The 17,497-nt window shown below is 39.6% G+C and overlaps 1 pseudogene across 1 annotated transcript in view; it reads right to left on the bottom strand.

Annotated features, from left to right (window-relative positions):
- The window catches only part of LOC112615287, an 84,240-nt pseudogene that overhangs the window by 14,822 nt on the left and 51,921 nt on the right, over window positions 1–17,497 (bottom strand). The window contains exons 9-12 of the transcript XR_003117314.1: window positions 14,460–14,619; window positions 13,113–13,261; window positions 10,723–10,834; window positions 7,974–8,145 (exon numbers count right to left, since the gene is read on the bottom strand). The product of XR_003117314.1 is annotated as a transmembrane 9 superfamily member 2-like (transcript). The remainder of the gene's footprint in view (window positions 1–7,973; window positions 8,146–10,722; window positions 10,835–13,112; window positions 13,262–14,459; window positions 14,620–17,497) is intronic.

The raw sequence follows: 17,497 nt of genomic DNA, 5'->3' as shown, positions 1-17,497 counted from the left end.
AGACTTTGCTGAAGTTGCTTAACAGCTTAAGGAGTTTTGGGGCTGAGACGAGGGGGTTTTCTAAATATACAATCATGTCATCTGCAAAGAGAAACAATTTGACTTCCTCTCTTCCTATTTGAATATGCTTTATTTCTTTCTCTTGCCTGATTTCCCTGGCCAGAACTTCCAATACTATGTTGAATAGGAGTGGTGAGAGAGGGCATCCTTGCCTTGTCCCGGTTTTCAAAGGGAATGCTTCCAGCTTTTGCCCATTCAGTATGATATTGGCTGTGGGTTTGTCATAAATAGTTCTTAATATTTTGAGATACATTCCATCAATACCTAGGTTATTGAGTGTTTTTAGCATGAAGCGGTGTTGAATTTTATCGAAGACCTTTTCTGCATCTGTTGAAATAATCATGTGGTTTTTGTCATTGGTTTTGTTTATGTGATGGATTGCATTTATTGATTTGCATATGTTGAACCAGCCTTGCATTCCTGGGGTGAAGCCGACTTGATCGTGGTGGATAAGCTTTTTAATGTGCTGCTGGATTCGGTTTGCCAGTATTTTATTGAAGATTTGCGCATTGATGTTCATCGGGGATATTGGCCTGAAATTCTCTTTTTTGTTGTGTTTCTGCCAGGTTTTGATATCAGGATGATGCTGGCCTCATAAAATGAGTTTGGGAGGAGTCCCTCTTTCTCTATTGTTTGGAATAGTTTCAGAAGGAATGGTACCAGTTCCTCTTTGTACCTCTGGTAGAATTTGGCTGTGAATCCGTCTGTTCCTGGGCTTTTCTTGGTTGGTAGGCTATTAATTACTGCCTCAATTTCAGAACTTGTTATTGGTTTATTCAGGGATTCAACTTCTTCCTGGTTTAGTCTTGGGAGGGTGTGTGTGTCCAGGAATTTATCCATTTCTTCTAGGTTTTCTACTTTATTTGCATAAAGGTGTTTATAGTAGTCTCTGATGGTAGTTTGTATTTCTGTGGGATCAGTGGTGATCTCCCATTTAACATTTTTTATTGTGTCTATTTGATTCTTCTCCCTTTTCTTCTTTATTATTCTGGCTAGTGGTGTATCTATTTTGTTAATCTTTTCAAAAAACCAGCTCCTGGATTCACTGACTTTTTTGGAAGGGTTTTTTGTGTCTCTATCTCCTTTAGTTCTGCTCTGATCTTAGTTATTTCTTGTCTTCTGCTAGCTTTTGAATGTGTTTGCTTTTGCTTCTCTAGTTCTTTTAATTGTGATGTTAGGGTGTCGATGATCTTTCTCGCTTTCTCTTGTGGGTATTTAGTGCTATAAATTTCCCTCTAAATACTGCTTTAGCTGTGTCCCAGAGATTCTGGTACATAATGTCTTTGTTCTTATTGGTTTCAAATAACTTATTTATTTCTGCCTTAATTTCGTTATTTACCCAGAAGTCATTCAGGAGCAGGTTGTTCAGTTTCCAAGTAGTGGTGCGGTTTTGAGTGAGTTTCTTAATCCTGAGTTCTAATTTGATTGCACTGTGGTCTGAGAGACTGTATGTTATGGTTGTCGATCTTTTGCATTTGCTGAGGAGTGTTTTACTTCCAATTATGTGGTCGATTTTAGAATAAGTGTGATGTGGTGCTGAGAAGAATGTATATTCTGTTGATTTGGGGTGGAGAGTTCTGTAGATATCTATCAGGTCTGCTGGGTCCAGAGCTGAATTCAAGTCCTGAATATCCTTGTTAATTTTCTGTCTCGTTGATCTGTCTAATATTGACAGTGTGGGGTTAAAGTCTCCCACTATTACAGTGTGGGAGTCTAAGTCTCTTTGTAGGTCTCTAAGAACTTGCTTTATGAATCTGGATGCTCCTGCATTGAGTGCATATGTATTTAGGATAGTTAGCTCTTCTTGTTGCATTGATCCCTTTACCATTATGTAATGCCCTTGTTTCTCTTTTTTGATCTTTGTTGGTTTAAAGTCTGTTTTATCAGAGACTAGTATTGCAACCCCTGCTTTTTTTGTTTTGTTTTGTTTTGCTTTCCATTTGCTTAGTAAATCTTCTTCTATCCCTTTATTTTGAGACTATCTGTGTCCTTACACATGAGATGGTTCTCCTAAATATAGCACACCAATGAGTCCTGACTCTATCCAATTTGCCAGTCTGGGCCTTTTAATTGGGGCATTTAGCCTGTTTACCTTTAAGGTTAATATTGTTATGTGTGAATTTGATCCTGTCATTATTATGCTAGCTGGTTATTTTGCCCATTAGTTGATGCAGTTTCTTCATAGTGTCGATGGTCTTTACATTTTGATATCTTTTTGCAGTGGCTGGTAGCAGTTTTTCCTTTCCATATTTAGTGCTTCCTTCAGGACCTCTTGTAAGGCAGTCCTGGTGGTGACAAAATCCCTCAGCATTTGCTTGTCTGTAAAGGATTTTATTTCTCCTTCACTTATGAAGCTTAGTTTGGCTGGATATGACATTCTGGGTTGAGAAATCTTTTCTTTAAGAATGTTGAATATTGGCCCACTCTCTTCTGGCTTGTAGGGTTTCTGTGGAGAGATCCACTGTTAGTCTGATGGGCTTCCCTTTGTGGGTAACTCGACCTTTCTCTCTGGCCGCCCTTAACATTTTTTTCCTTCATTTCAACCTTGGTGAATCTGACGATTATGTGTCTTGGGGTTGTTCTTCTTGATAAGTATCTTTGTGGTGTTCTCTGTATTTCCTGAATTTGAATGTTGGCCTGTCTTGTTGGGTTGGGGAAGTTCTCCTGAATAATATCTTGAAGTGTGTTTTCCAACTTGGTTCCATTCTTCCCATCACTTTCAGGTACACCAATCAAACATGGGTTTGGTCTTTTCACATAGTCCCATATTTCTTGGAGGCTCTGTTTGTTCCTTTTCATTCTTTTTTCTCTAATCTTGTCTTCATGCTTTACTTCATTAAGTTGATCTTCAATCTCTGATATCCTTTCTTCTGCTTGATTGATTCGGCTATTGATACTTGTGTATGCTTCACGAAGTTCTTGTGCTGTGTTTTTCAGCTCCATCAGGTCATTTATGTTCTTCTCTAAATTGGTTATTTTAGTTAGAAATTTCTCTAACCTTTTATCGAGGTTCTTAGCTTCTTTGAATTGGGTTAGAACATGCTCCTTTAGCTCGGAGGAGTTTGTTATTACCCACCTTCTGAAGCCTACTTCTGTCAATTCATCAAACTCATTCTCCATCCAGTTTTGTTCCCTTGCTGGCAAGGAGTTGTGATCCTTTGGAAGAGGAGAGGCATTCTGGTTTTTGGAATTTTCAGCCTTTTTGTGCTGGGTTTTCCTCATCTTCGTGGATTTATTTACCTTCAGTCTTTGATGTTGGTGACCTTCGGATAGGTTTTTTTTGTGAAAGTCCTTTTACTTGATGTTGATGCTATTGTTTTCTGTTTGTTAGTTTTCCTTCTAACAGTCAGGCCCTTCTTCTTCAGATCTGCTGGCGTTTGCTGGGGGTCCACTCCAGACCGTTTGCCTGGGTATCACCAGTGGAGGCTGCAGAACAGCAAAGACTGCTGGCCTGCTCCTTCCTCTGGAAGTTTCATCCCAGAGAGGCACTCGCCAGATGCCAACAGGAGCTCTCCTGTATGAGGTGTCTGTCGACCCCTGCTGGGCAGTGTCTCCCTGTCAGGAGGCTAGGAGGTCAGCGACCCACTTGAGGCAGTCTGTCCCTTAGCAGAGCTCCAGCACTGTGCTAGGAGATCCGCTGCTCTCTTCAGAGCCAACAGGCAGGAACGTTTAAGTCTGCTGAAGCTGCGCCCATAGCCACCCCTTTCCCCAGGTGCTCTGTCCCAGGGAGATGGGAGGGTTTTTTTGTTTTTTGGGGTTTTTTTGAGACGGAGTCTCGCTCTGTCACCCAGGCTGGAGTGCAGTGGCCGGATCTCAGCTCACTGCAAGCTCCGCCTCCCGGATTTACACCATTCTCCTGCCTCAGCCTCCCGAGTAGCTGGGACTACAGGCGCCTGCCACCTCGCCTGGCTAGTTTTTTGTATTTTTTAGTAGAGATGGGGTTTCACCGTGTTAGCCAGGATGGTCTTGATCTCCTGACCTCGTGATCTGCCCGTCTCGGCCTCCCAAAGTGCTGGGATTGAGATGGGAGTTTTATCCAGAAGCCCCTAACAGGGGCTGCTGCCTTTCTTTCAGCGATTCCCTGCCCAGAGAGGAGGAATCTAGAGAAAGTCTGGCTACTGTGGCTTTGCGGCACTGCGGTGGACTCCACCCAGTCTGAACTTCCCAGCAGCTTTGTTTACACTGTGAGGGGAAAACCGACTACTCAAGCCTCGGTAATGGTGGACACTGCTCCCCCTAGCAAGCCTGAGCTTCCCAGGTCGACTTCAGATTGCTGTGCTGGCAGCAAGAATTTCAAGCCAGTGAATCTTAGCTTGCTGGGCTCCATGGGGGTGACATCCGCTGAGCAAGACCACTTGGCTCCCTGGCTTCGGTCCCCTTTCCAGGGCAGTGAACATTTCTGTCTTGCTATTGTTCCAGGAGCCACTGGAGTATGAAAAAAAAAACAAAAAACAAAAAACTCCTGCAGCTAGCTTGGTGTCTGCCCAAATGGCCACCAAGTTTTGTGCTTGAAACCCAGGGCCCTTGTGGTGTAGGCACCCAAGGGAATCTCCTGGTCTGTGGGTTGGGAAGACCATGGGAAAAGCATAGTATCTAGGCCAGAAAGCACCATTCCTCAGGGCAAGGTCCCTCACAGCTTCCCTTGGCTATGGGAGGGAGTTCCCCAACTCCTTGTGCTTCCTGGGTGAGATGATGCCCCATCCTGCTTCTGCTTGCCCTCCGTGGGTTGCACCCACTGTCTAACCAGTCCCAGTGAGATGAGCCGAATACCTCAGTTGGATATGCAGAAATCACCCACCTTCTGCGTTGATCTCGCTGGTTGCTGCAGACTGGAGCTGTTCCTATTCGACCATCTTGCCCAGGAACTCGAATTGCACTATTATAATAAGAAAAAAATAAGTTCACCTGAAAGCAGGTAGCATGAAAAGAGTGTTAGAAAAAGACAGACTAGAGTCCAGCAAATCAAATAAGAGGCTATTGCAATTATCCAAGGACAAAGAAATAAAGGCCTGGATTAAGACTGTAGGAGTATATGCTGAAAAAAGGAATAGATGGCAACAAGAGGTTTCTAAGAAGAATAAATAGGGAAGTTATGACTGATTAGCTATAAATCATGGAAGGTGATATGGTTTGGTTGTGTCCCACCCAAATCTCATCTTGAATTGTAGTTCCCATAATCTCCATGTGCTCCATGTGTCATGGGAGGGACTTGGTGGGAGGTAATTGAATCATGGAGGTGGTTGGTTACCTCCATGTTGTTCTCCTGATAGTGAGCTCTCACGAGATCTGATGGTTTTAAAAGGGGCTTTTCTCCCACTTCACTTTGCATTTCTCCTTGCTGCTGCCAAGTGAAGAACATGTTTGCTTCCCTTTCCACCATGATTGTACGTTTCCTGGGGCCTCCCTAGCTATGCAGAACTGTGAGTCAATTAAACCTCTTTCCCTTATAAATTACCCAGTCTCTGATATGTCTTTATCAGCAGCATGAGAATGGGCTAATACAGAAGGGCTATGTTAAGAATTTATTCAAAATAGGTCAAGGAGATCAGAGATTAGTGACGATGGTCAAAGAGGGAAAGAAATTAAGATAAGTCAGTTTGTAGAGAAGGAGGTGCTAACTTCATTTCGGGGGCATGGTGAGTTTGCAGTACCAGTGGGACATGGAAATGTTCAGAATTCAGCCAGATAGAGACTATGGTTAGAAATAGAGGTTGGGGAGCAGTCAGCATTGAGGAGATAAGTGAAGCCATGGGACTGAATGAGCTCTAAAAGGGAGAGTGTAGAAAGGAAGGATTGAAATACTGATAAAAGCTAGAGTTAAGTGACAGGAAGAGGAGGGAAAACAAGAAAAGGCACAGAGTGGTACAAGGAGAATCATCCAAATGATGTTGAAATGACTTCACAAAATAGATGTTGAGTGGTGTTAAATAAAGAAACCAAAGAAGACAAAGACTAGGAAAAGTCATTTAATTTGGCAAGAGATCACCCTTTGAGAGGCAGTGTTCAATGTGGTGTGGTGACAGAATCTAGAATACAGGTGCTGGAGCCAAGGAACAGAAAAAGATTTTTGTGGGCAATGTGACCATTCAAGAGTACATCTGTTTTAAAAGAAGCTGTTGTAATATAAGACTCCCAGAAAAAGGCAACCTGAGTCAAAGTGTTAGATAATGAGGAAAACAGAAGTCTGAAATTATTGTGCTGCATACATCCAACCTGCATATTACACAAATATAAAAGCTAGTAACTCACTGGGCAGGGTAGAAGGAGGATCTAAAACAAAAGACATGAGGGACACAGACTGCATCTACACACAGTGATGTGGAGGACTCTCACAAGCAATATGAAGGGCAAGAAACCAGCCACAAAAGAAATCAGACAGAAAAGAGTGTTATTATGTAGTGTTTGTAAATCTATTTACATACAATTCAAAGATGGGCCAAATTAATCTATACTGTTATGGGCTGAGGTGACCAGGAATCACTTTGTGCAGAAAGACCTCAAAAAACAAGCAGCAGCAGTTCACGCCATGTTGAATACTGCCTCTCAAAGGGTGATTCTTGCAAAATTGAATGGCCTTTCCCTAGTCTTCACCCTCTTTGGCATCTTTGTTTAACACCACTCAATACCTATTCTGTGAAATCATTTCAACATCATTTGGATGATTCTCCTTGTACCACTCTGTGCTTTTTCTTGTTTTCCCTCCTCTTCCTGTCACTTAACTCTAGTTTTTATCAGCATATCAATCTTTCCTTCCTACACTCTCCCTTTTAGAGCTAAGTCAAGATAGTGGGTGCCCTGTGGAAAGGAAGTGGAAGTAGGCCCAACAGTGGCTTCAGGGCTGCTAATCATGTACTGGTTATTGGTGGAGATGCTAGTTACAAAGGTGTGTTCACTTTGTGATAACTCATCAAGCTGTACACTTATAATGCATGCGCTTTTCCGTCCACATGTTTCAATTAAAAGTTTAAAAAAAAAAATAAGCAAAAGGAGTCTACTTGGACTAGAATGGTGAGAAGCTCTCAGACCTTCAGTTTTAAATAGAACTGCTGGTGGCTGAGAGATTAGAGTAGGACTACATGGTCTCTTCTTTACTGAGTAGTTAAGACCAGTAGTACATAAGAGGTAATATATATGTTAGATATTACATAGAAAAAGGAACCATCACCAAGATGCCGGTTTCTCAGATCATGTTTACATTTGTCTGAATGTCTTGATTTTTAACAAATTTCCATTGTTTATTTTTATATATTTGTTGAACCTGAGGGTTAAAATCAGAGAAAATCCTTGAACTTTTCCAATCTGACCTATACAAGTGATATGACTTGAGTTAAAGCCAGAACTTGACATGATGCAGGCAGAAATGCTACTTTGCTTGCATTCAGAAGGTCCCAGAGTTCTCCAACTTCATTATTTCTCCAAGTGGAGCATTTTATAAAACATTCCATTTTTTTCCACCTGCTTCAAGCATTAATCTAGACAAAAGTTCCCATCACATATGAATCCAAATAACAACCCCAAATGAGTAATTCTGAGAAGTATACATCTTGTCCTTCACATATAATTGCTTATATGATGACATATTTAATTAATCTAATTTTATTAATTTAAAAGTTATTCAAGTAGGTTATTTTTTATGCTTGGAGGCTGTTCAAAGGTGATTACACATAACCCTTTCTGTGCTTTGGAACATATCCCTGTTTTAAAACATTCACAAGGGACAGTCTTGTAGCTAAGTACATAAGGTCCCTCCAGGTTCCTCGGCTTTGCAATCTTTTATCTCCAACGCATAAAAATGAACATGATGACTTTGTTCCCTTTTCCTTCCACTAATTGTTAATTGATGTTTATTACATTATGGCTATCTCCAAGACTCTTAAGAGAGTCTGAAATATACTGAGTAATTCTGTAGTTACCTATGAAAAGGAAGAAAATCAACACAATGATCATCGTGTACCCAAAGTACAAAATAGAGCTCACAATTTCTGTAATTTGAAGTTTGACAGAGAAGTAATGAACTGCATACATAAAAAGATAAACAGCTATAAAGCTTCTGGTTAAAAAGGATCGCCACCACCAATGATGATCCTGTAAAAAGAAGTAGAAAAAAATGACTTTTCAGATGAAATTTTAACCATAAATGGGTTAGCAGTTATAACAAGAACAAAAGATAAACTTCATAAGATAATGGATTAAAAGGAATAAAAGAGAAATTTGTATAAGAAATTTAATAAAATATGTAATGTATGTCCTGCTTGGGGTGTCCTAACAATTGTCAACTCCTTGTTTCCAGGGATACCACATGTGCCCTCTGGGATTGGACTTTTAATTTGTGCAGGCTGACTATCATAACATTGCCTCAGCCCTGGAAGGCATTCAGTTCAGCTTCTACATACTGGCCAGAGTTGTGCTATGCCTATTGATGCCTCAGGCCAGGCATTTTTTTAAAAGGGGGATAATATAGAAATTTAGGCTAGACCTTGGGGTTAATAAGATTTGCTTTAACTGGCTCAATTCAGGACCCACAGATGGCATAACTGAGGTCAATGCTGCAGGTTGGTCTCACCCTGTTCCATGGACTCCTACTGATGATAATATTATTGCAAAGACACTGTGGCCAAGGACCATGGGGAAAGACAGTGGAGAAAAGAATTAACAGCAGATCTGAGGCTACTATCTTTAGAAAGTCTGCTTGCAAGGTTGGCCCTTGGCTTGCATCTGGGAATTTGGCATTTAGTCATTCCCTGACTGATGTAGACTGGTTTGCTATGCCTAGACTATACAGACAATGTGATTTATGGTGAATACTTGCTTTCCTTTGGGGAGTCTGGAATTTTGTAGTTGCTAGGCAGAGGGTGCCTATGTGACTACTCCCAATAAAAACCTTGGATGCTGAATCTCTAATGGGCTTCCCTGGGCAGAACATTGCACATTTATTACTGCATTTCTCACTGCTGGAGAAAGAAGCAAACTCAGTGTGCTCTCTAAGGGGAGGGAGACAACATAGGAAGGCTGTGCCTGGATTTCTCCAGGCTCCACCTGTCTTTTTCCCTCACTGATCCTGTGGGCATCCTTTCTGTAGCCTACCCATGTATGCATCTGTATGCCTAGTCCCACGAGTCCTTCTAGTGAGTCACCAAACATGTGGGTAGTCTTCAGGACCCCCCAAACCATTTTCTTAGGAATAAAAACATATCCATTATATGCTTATTATTGTATGCCTCATTAATGATTGCTGCAGATTCTCTAAGGCAAAATGTACATAGAATTAATGACCAGCTGATATGGTTTGGCTGTGTCCCCACTGAAATCTCAACTTGAATTGTATCTCCCAGAATTCCCGCGTGTTATGGGAGGGACCCAGGGGGAGGTAATTGAATCATGGCGGCCTGTCTTTCCCATGCTATTCTCGTGATAGTGAATAAGTCTCATGAAATCTGATGGGTTTATCAGGGCTTTCCACTTTTGCTTCCTCCTCATTCTTCTCTTGCTGCCATGTAAGAAATGCCTTTCGTCTCCCTCCATGATTCTGAGGCCTCCCCAGCCATGTGGAACTGTAAGTCCAATTAAACCTCTTTTTGTTCCCAGTTTTGGGTATGTCTTTATCAGCAGTGTGAAAATGAACTAATACACCGGCTAAGTATACTACATAAACATATTTAAGTATATATACAGTTATATTTTGTACCTCTATACCAATAGCACAAGAAGAAAATGTCTAAGACAACATGTATATAAGAATCATTCCCTGAACCCTCCATTGTCTGTCATCCTTGAAGAGTCATATTTAACTACCAAAATGAAATGGATTTAGGGGATTTAAGAGAACAATGGACACTAACAGCTCAGTCATCCAGAATGATAGCGGGGAAAAATGGGACTGGGGTAAAAAGAACTATTTATGTCTGTGGTAACCAAAAGGCAATAAACTGAAAGAAGAGAAAGGACCTTTAGCCACAATCTCAAACCAACAAACCAGAATCCTGGCTTAAGCTGCAAAGAAAAAATTTAATTGTTAAAAAGAAAACATCAGCCGGGTGTAGTGGTTCATGCCTGTAATCTCAGCTCTTTGGGAAGCCAAGGCGAGCGGATCACTTGAGCCCAGGAGTTCGAGACCAGCCTAGGCAACATGGCAAAACCCCGTCTCTACTAAAAACACAAAAATTAGCTGGGTGTGGTGGCAGTCACCTGTAATCCCAGCTACTAGAGAGGCTGAAGCAGGAGAATCGCTTGAACCCTGGAGGCAGACATTGCAATGAGCCAAGATTGCGCCACTGCACTCCAGCCTGGGCAACAGAGTGAAACCCTGTCTCAAAAAAAAAAAAAAAAAGAAAAGAAAAGGGGAAAAAAAAAAGAAAATATCATTGAACTTCATAAATATTAAATTAGTCCCTTATATTTTTCTGTTAACTGAATATCATGCAGCAATTACAATAACCAGCCAAAGAGAAACCACTTTCTATTTAAATTTTCCATCAAAGCAGCCTTAACTTGATAGCCACATTAAAGTCAAAATGTGTTAATAGGAAAACACAATGTAATACTGATCCCAAGTTGTAGAAACATGCAGTTATCATTTATTTCAATTCTTTTCTAACACAGACTTCCAATTCCAATAATGCAAGTATAGAAAATGTAAGATGCATTAGTTTCTTGTGGCTTTACCTCAGCACATAAATGAAAATAATACAGTAAAACTGTAACTTCTGAGCAAGTAATCACAAGACTTATAAAGACTAAGAAAAGGAAGCCAAACATGTAGTACAGCTAATGAGACCTGAAAATAAAAAGAGTTTTAAATAAACTTTAACTCAACAGTGCACACAGAAAGATCAATCCAAACCTATAAAATAGGCAGTCACACATTTCTCTAAACCTTTTTTTTTCTTTTTTTTTCCCCCTAAACATTCAAATCTGTATTCCAAACCTTCACCTATCCATCAAGTACCAAAAAATAGTTCCTTACCTATGCAGTTTCAGAGTTTGGCCATATCTTCTCTAGTCAGAACCAGTGCTGCTACTTACTCATGTTTCTCTGTTCATATAAGTTAGTTCTCACTTGAGACTCATCAATATCACCATAATTTTCTCCATACATATTTTAAAACATTCTCTTTAGAAATGGAAGGCTGCAAGTGCCATAAATACCAACAACTACATCATAAAACAGAAAACCACAGATTCAAATACCACTTTTGCCTTAGAAGGCCTGTTGACATTCAGCTTTTCCAAATATGTCTTTATAGCACAGCACACATAATTCTACTAAATATACTTTCAAACATGCATTTTAAAAAAAATCTGTGTGTAGATTACATCTAGGTGAAACTTTGAAAGAATGAAGTTAATTCTCTTGGTTATTATAGACCTGAGCTAAGTTGGGATGATCAATGCCCATTCCAATTAATTAATTAATACTTTAGAGACAGGGTCTTACTGTGTCACCCAGGCTAGAGTGCAGTGGTGCGATCACAGCTCACTGCAGTCTCAACCTCCTGAGTTCAAGTGATCCTCCTGCCTCAGCCTCTCAAGTAGGTGGAACTTACAGGCCACCATGCTTGGCTAATTTTTTAGCCAAGCACGTGCCACCATGCGGCTAATTTTTTATTTTATTTTATTTCATTTGTAGAGACAGGATCTTGCTATGTTGCCCAAGGCTGGCCTTGAACTCCTGGCCTCAAGTGATTCCCCAGCCTCCCAAAATGCTGGGATTAAAGGCGTGAGCCACCACACCCAACCACAACATCCATTTTTAAAAGCCTTCTAGAAATAAAAAGAAATTGATGAACCAATCAATACCCCACCTAAAAATCTCATGTAAAATATATACCTGAGTATGAGAGTGAGGGATGAGGGTTGAGGAGAAGCATCTCTCTAGATAATAAATATATACAAATATATACAAAGTTGTATGCAACAAACACATTGCTTCAAGACCAGCTTGGCCAATATGTTGAAACCCTGTCTCTACTAGAAATACAAAAATCAGCTGGGCATAGTGGTACACGCCTGTAGTCCCAGCTACTCAAGAGGCTGAGACACGAGAATTGCTTGAACCCGGGAGGCAGGTAGAGGTTGCAGTGAACCGACATCACACCACTGCACTCCAGCCTGGGTGACAGGGTGAGATCCTGTCTCAAAAAAACAAAAAACAAAAATAAAATAAAAAACAAGCACATTGTTTTTCATTGAAATGAAAATTAGTTGTCTGAAAAACCTTTTAGTTTTCATTGTAAAACTACTTTCCCATCAAGAACATCTGGAAAATATGGTTACTATAACCTATTTTGCAGCTTGCTTTTTTTTTTTTTTTTAGATGGAGTCTCACTCTGTCACCCAAGCTGGAATGCAGTGGCATGATCTCAGCTCACTGCAACCCCCACCTCCCGGATTCAAGTGATTCTCATGCCTCAGCCTCCCGAGTAGCTGGGATTACAGGCAGTCACCACCACGCCCGGCTAATTTTTGTATTTTTAGTAGAGATGGGGTTTCACCATGTTGGCCAGGCTGGTCTCGAACGCCCGACCTCAAGTGATCCATCTGCTTCGGCCTCCCAAAGTGGTGGAATTACAGGTGTGAGCCACCGTGCCCAGCCAAAAAAGTAAATCTTTATAAATATTTCCGTCAAAAAGTACCCTTTAAAAGTTGTGAATTCAACAGGGTGACTATAGTCAATAATAATTTAATTGTACATTTTTAAATAACTAAGAGTATAATTGTATTGTTTGAAACACAAAGGATAAATGTTTGAGGGGATAGATACCTCATTCTCCATAGATGTGATTACTATGCACTGCATGCCTGTATCGAAACATCTCATGTACCCCATAAATATACACACCTACTGTGTACCCACAAAAATTAAAAATAAATTTTTTTAAGTCATGAATTCAGCCTCAGTTCTCTAGGAAATTCTTCTAGGTCAGATTGTTATTTACTGGATAAAGTGGAGGTAAATGAAGTATTATCATACCAGAATTTAACCTCCTTAAAATAAAGGAATGTTAATTTACTAAAAACTAACACTTTTAAGATTATGAAGATGTAATACTCACCAAATACTGTTCAGAATGAAAAAGAGTTGAATAAAAATACAACTGAAGGGTAAAATGCCACCAATTATGATGCCAAGAAGTGGTTTTGTAAAGAAATTCTATGGAGGAATCTGACAGGGGATCTGGTTTGTGTGAACTGGACAAGCAATCTGATCGGAAATAAATGAAGTGAGAATCAGAATGAAATGAAACTGAAAAACATCTATACAGATATTATCACAAAACAGAATCTTGAATCTGAAGAGGGCATGGAATATTTACAGGAGCATTTTTCTCAAAGGCAGCTTTAAGAAAACAACAATTGTTTAAGAAAACAACAAAAAGCAGTTGTGTGGGCAGGGGCTAGGCCAGGGCTGTGCAATGGAAGTATAATGCAACCTACATGTGTAGTTTTAAATTTTTTATTAGCCCCCTTAAAAAATTAAAAATAAACAGATGGAATTAATTTCAACATTGTATTTTATTTAGTCTAACATGTCCAAATATTATGATCTATACTTGTGTTAATATAAAATTATTGAGCAAATATTTTATATTATCTTTGTCATTGATCTAAGTGTTCAAAATCTGGTATGTATTTTCCACGTAGAGCCCATCTCAATTCAGACAGCCACATTTCAGGTGCTCAACAGCCACATGCAGCCAGTGGCACCATACTAAATGATACACAGCTAAACAATCAATAAGGATATTTATCCTTTTTTATAATTTCCAAGGGAGAGACTGGAAAGATTTACCAGTGACTATTCTAGTGCAAAATAATCTAAAATGTCCAAAAGTTCTCTCTTAGAATTTGTCTGAGAATGTATCAATAGTTTTCAGAAAATTTTCTTTTTGCTGCTCTCTGTGGAACTCCACCTCCCATTTTGTCTTTTCCAACGTTTCTTCTGCAATCTCATGCTATATCCTTGAATAGTTTTTTGGTTGTGTGGCCTCACTGAGACTTTTTGGTATCCTATACCTTTTTCTGATATGTGGAATAGGCTAACTTCAAATCTGTAAACTGAATAGCCCCATTTCTTGGACTACATCTTGACTGTCTTCTCCCACTGTATAACCCTATTAGTTTTCTGAGTTGGCTGATGTTGGCCTTTCTACAATATGTCCTTTTAATTTGGTTCATCAGAGGTAAAAGGAAATATAACAATTGATAATGTAGGAAATGCATTAATATCTTTGAAAGTGTTACTGTCCTTCACTTAATTTTTTAAAATATCTTTTATTCCAAAATGATTATTCTCTGTAATTTTCTCCAGTGGGACTTTTTGTATTTCATGTGTAATATATATACTGAGGTATTATTTCAGCTATCGCTCAGTGGCCAAAAGCAGTATTTTAAAAATTTACCTTTTCCTTATTTCCAAGATATGCACCAAAAAATGTTAGTGGTACTGAAATTCCAAACCAAATTGTAAGGATATCTAGCAGAGTAGCAAAGGAGATGGTAGCTGATGACCCTTCCATCCAGAGAATTTTAGTCATAATAAAGAGATCAGCAAAGACAATTCTCAATGGAGAAAAAAAGTCATTAGAAAACAAGGGGTAGGGAGAGATTTGTTAAAGGCCACAAAATTACAACTAGATAAGAAAAATAAGTTCTAGCATTCTATAACGCTGTAGGATGACAACAATTAATAATAATATGGGCTGGGCGCGGTGGCTCAAGCCTGTAATCCCAGCACTTTGGGAGGCCGAGACGGGCGGATCACGAGGTCAGGAGATCGAGACCATCCTGGCTAACACGATGAAACTCCGTCTCTACTAAAAAATACGAAAAACTAGCAGGGCGAGGTGGCAGGCGCCTGTAGTCCCAGCTACTCAGGAGGCTGAGGCAGGAGAATGGCATGAACCCGGGAGGCGGAGCTTGCAGTGAGCCGAGATCACGCCACTGCACTCCAGCCTGGGCGACAGAGCGAGACTCCGTCTCAAAATAATAATAATAATAATAATAATAATAATAACAACAACAACAATACTATGTTATATAGTCTCAAGTAGCTAGCTAGAAGGAGGATATTAAATGTTCCCAACACAAATAAATAATAAACTTTGAGATGATGGGTATGCTAATTATCCTGATTTGATCACATACATTATACGCATTGAAACATCACTATGTGCCCCAAGAATATGTACAAATATCATATGTCCATTAAATTTTTAAATTTTTAATTTAAAAATGTGTAGTGTACAACAAAAGAAAACAATATACTTTCAGGAAAATGTTATAAACATAACTTTTTTTTTGAGACAATATCTTGCTCTGTCACCCAGGTTGGAGTGCAGCAGCACAATCATAGCTTACATGTAGCTTCAACCTCCTGAACTCAAGCAACCATCCCACCAAAGTCTCCTGAGCAGCTAGGACTACGGGTGTGTGCAGCCAGGACTGGCTAACATTTTTTGTAGAGAGGAAGTCTCACTACCTTGCCCAAATTGTTCTCAAATTCCTGGGCTCAAGTAATCCTCCCATCTCAGTCTCCCAAACCACTGGAGTGGTGGGCAAGAGCCACCATACCTATGAATATCCAGACATTCTTTTGGTAAGAAGGATATCATAAATTACAATGTTAAATCCTAGAAGAATATTAAATCACAATGTGTAAACCCAGTCATTGAGCTATGGCTTAAACTTGATACCATATAAGAAAGAAGATGGAAGTTTCTTATAGGATATAATTTCCACAGCCTACTCATCCTTGTACCTTCAAACTCTAGTAGAAGGTAAATAAGGTGTGAAGCAACAGACCATGGAAAAAAACTCAATATGCTATATAGTGAACACAATCAAGAAATAGCATACATGGAAAACAGATTTTCAAATCCTAGGCTGAAAGGGGCCATAAGATGCCTTTAAGTTAGACAGGTATTCACTTAAGGAGTTTTAAACTGATTGCTCAAAATCAACAGGCCAACTTCTAAGTCTACTGGATACATCACCAGGCAAGCCTAGCTGCTGTGTCCCTACTTATTTGGGACACCAGACAGGTTTGACCAAAGCTACAAGTGGGGATGGGTATGGATATGGATATGAGTGTTTCAGAAAGCCTAAAAAATAAGGTTGAAACAGTAGACAGAGGCTAGACTGTGGAAGACTGATTTTCTCCTTTTGGCATTAGGAAGCAACAGAAGAGTTTTTACAATCAAAACTCTGATACACAGTGCAGTTGTTTGGGAAGATGAATCCACAACATTGTGGAAAACAGACCTAAGGGACAAGATGATAGAAGAAAGGAGCCCAGATCGGAAGTGGTAAGAAGCTGTATAATGTGGTGATAGTTAAAATGAAAAGAGATGGATATAAAAGACATGAAGAGTTAAGAATACCCATGAAACAAATGTGCACGTGTACCCCTGAATGTAAAATAAAATAATTTAAAAAAACAAAAAAAGAATTAAGAGACTTTTGGTTAAAGATGGCAGATTTAACTCATACATTTTGCTCTGCTCCTTCCTCAAAACCATGATAAAATTACAGTAAAGGAATTCTAAAAGGGCATAAACACACAAGGTAGGAGAATAGAGGAGAAAAGATATAAGCAACAAATTTTGGAAACTAGATAGCAGCTGAACAAATAGTAACTGAATTACCAGAACTGAGAAACCTGCATCCCAAGTCATCAGTAGGGAAAGCTGAAACGCAAATCCATTTATACCACAGAATTCCAAAAGGGCTCAGGAACTTGTAGTACCAGGTATCCCTGTAAGTAGGCATGAAAGAGAGGTAATAACCAGGAGGACTGCTTGAAAGTCAGCCTAGGTAGCTGACTTGCAGATTCCTTGCCCTATTCTGCAGGGCCAAATAATTTCCCTTCCCCAACACCAGCAGAATACGGAGGTCTGTTCTCTTGGGGAAGATCCCTGAAGCTCAGAAGGAAACTTTTAAAAAGAAAACCTATCATTGACATCCTTGGAGAGATTAGAGGAGATATTGCGACCATAAAACAAGAAAAATAAATTTTAAAGACTATTGAGAAAACAAAAGAGCTCTTGGGAATTAAAAATATGACAAGAGGAATTAAAACCTCAATAAAAGGGTTGGAAGATAGAGATGATAAAATGTCTTAGAAAGCAGCATTTAAAAAAATTGAAAACAGGCAAAAAATTATAGGAAAATTAGATGAACAAGCCAGACATCCGAAAAACAGGAGTTATGGAAGGGGACAGAGTTCCTTATTAATGTCTTGTAGGGATATTAAGTACTTTGCTCAAGGTCAAACCACTAAAAGAGGTAGAGCTGGGATTCTAAGTCAGGTGTGTCTGATTTGTTAAGTGCAAGCTTTTTCTCATTTCACTATGCTATAATAAAGCCTCTATGATGAGGCCTCTATGATGATAACTCTAGAATGTTAATACATGTGCAACAAATCTGTAACTGTCCTCCA

The sequence above is a fragment of the Theropithecus gelada genome, chromosome X (genome assembly GCF_003255815.1).
Source record: "Theropithecus gelada isolate Dixy chromosome X, Tgel_1.0, whole genome shotgun sequence".
Taxonomy (NCBI): Eukaryota; Metazoa; Chordata; class Mammalia; order Primates; family Cercopithecidae; genus Theropithecus; species Theropithecus gelada.
The sequence above is the reverse complement of the archived record's forward strand: the minus strand, read 5'-3'. Positions and strand labels throughout refer to the sequence as shown.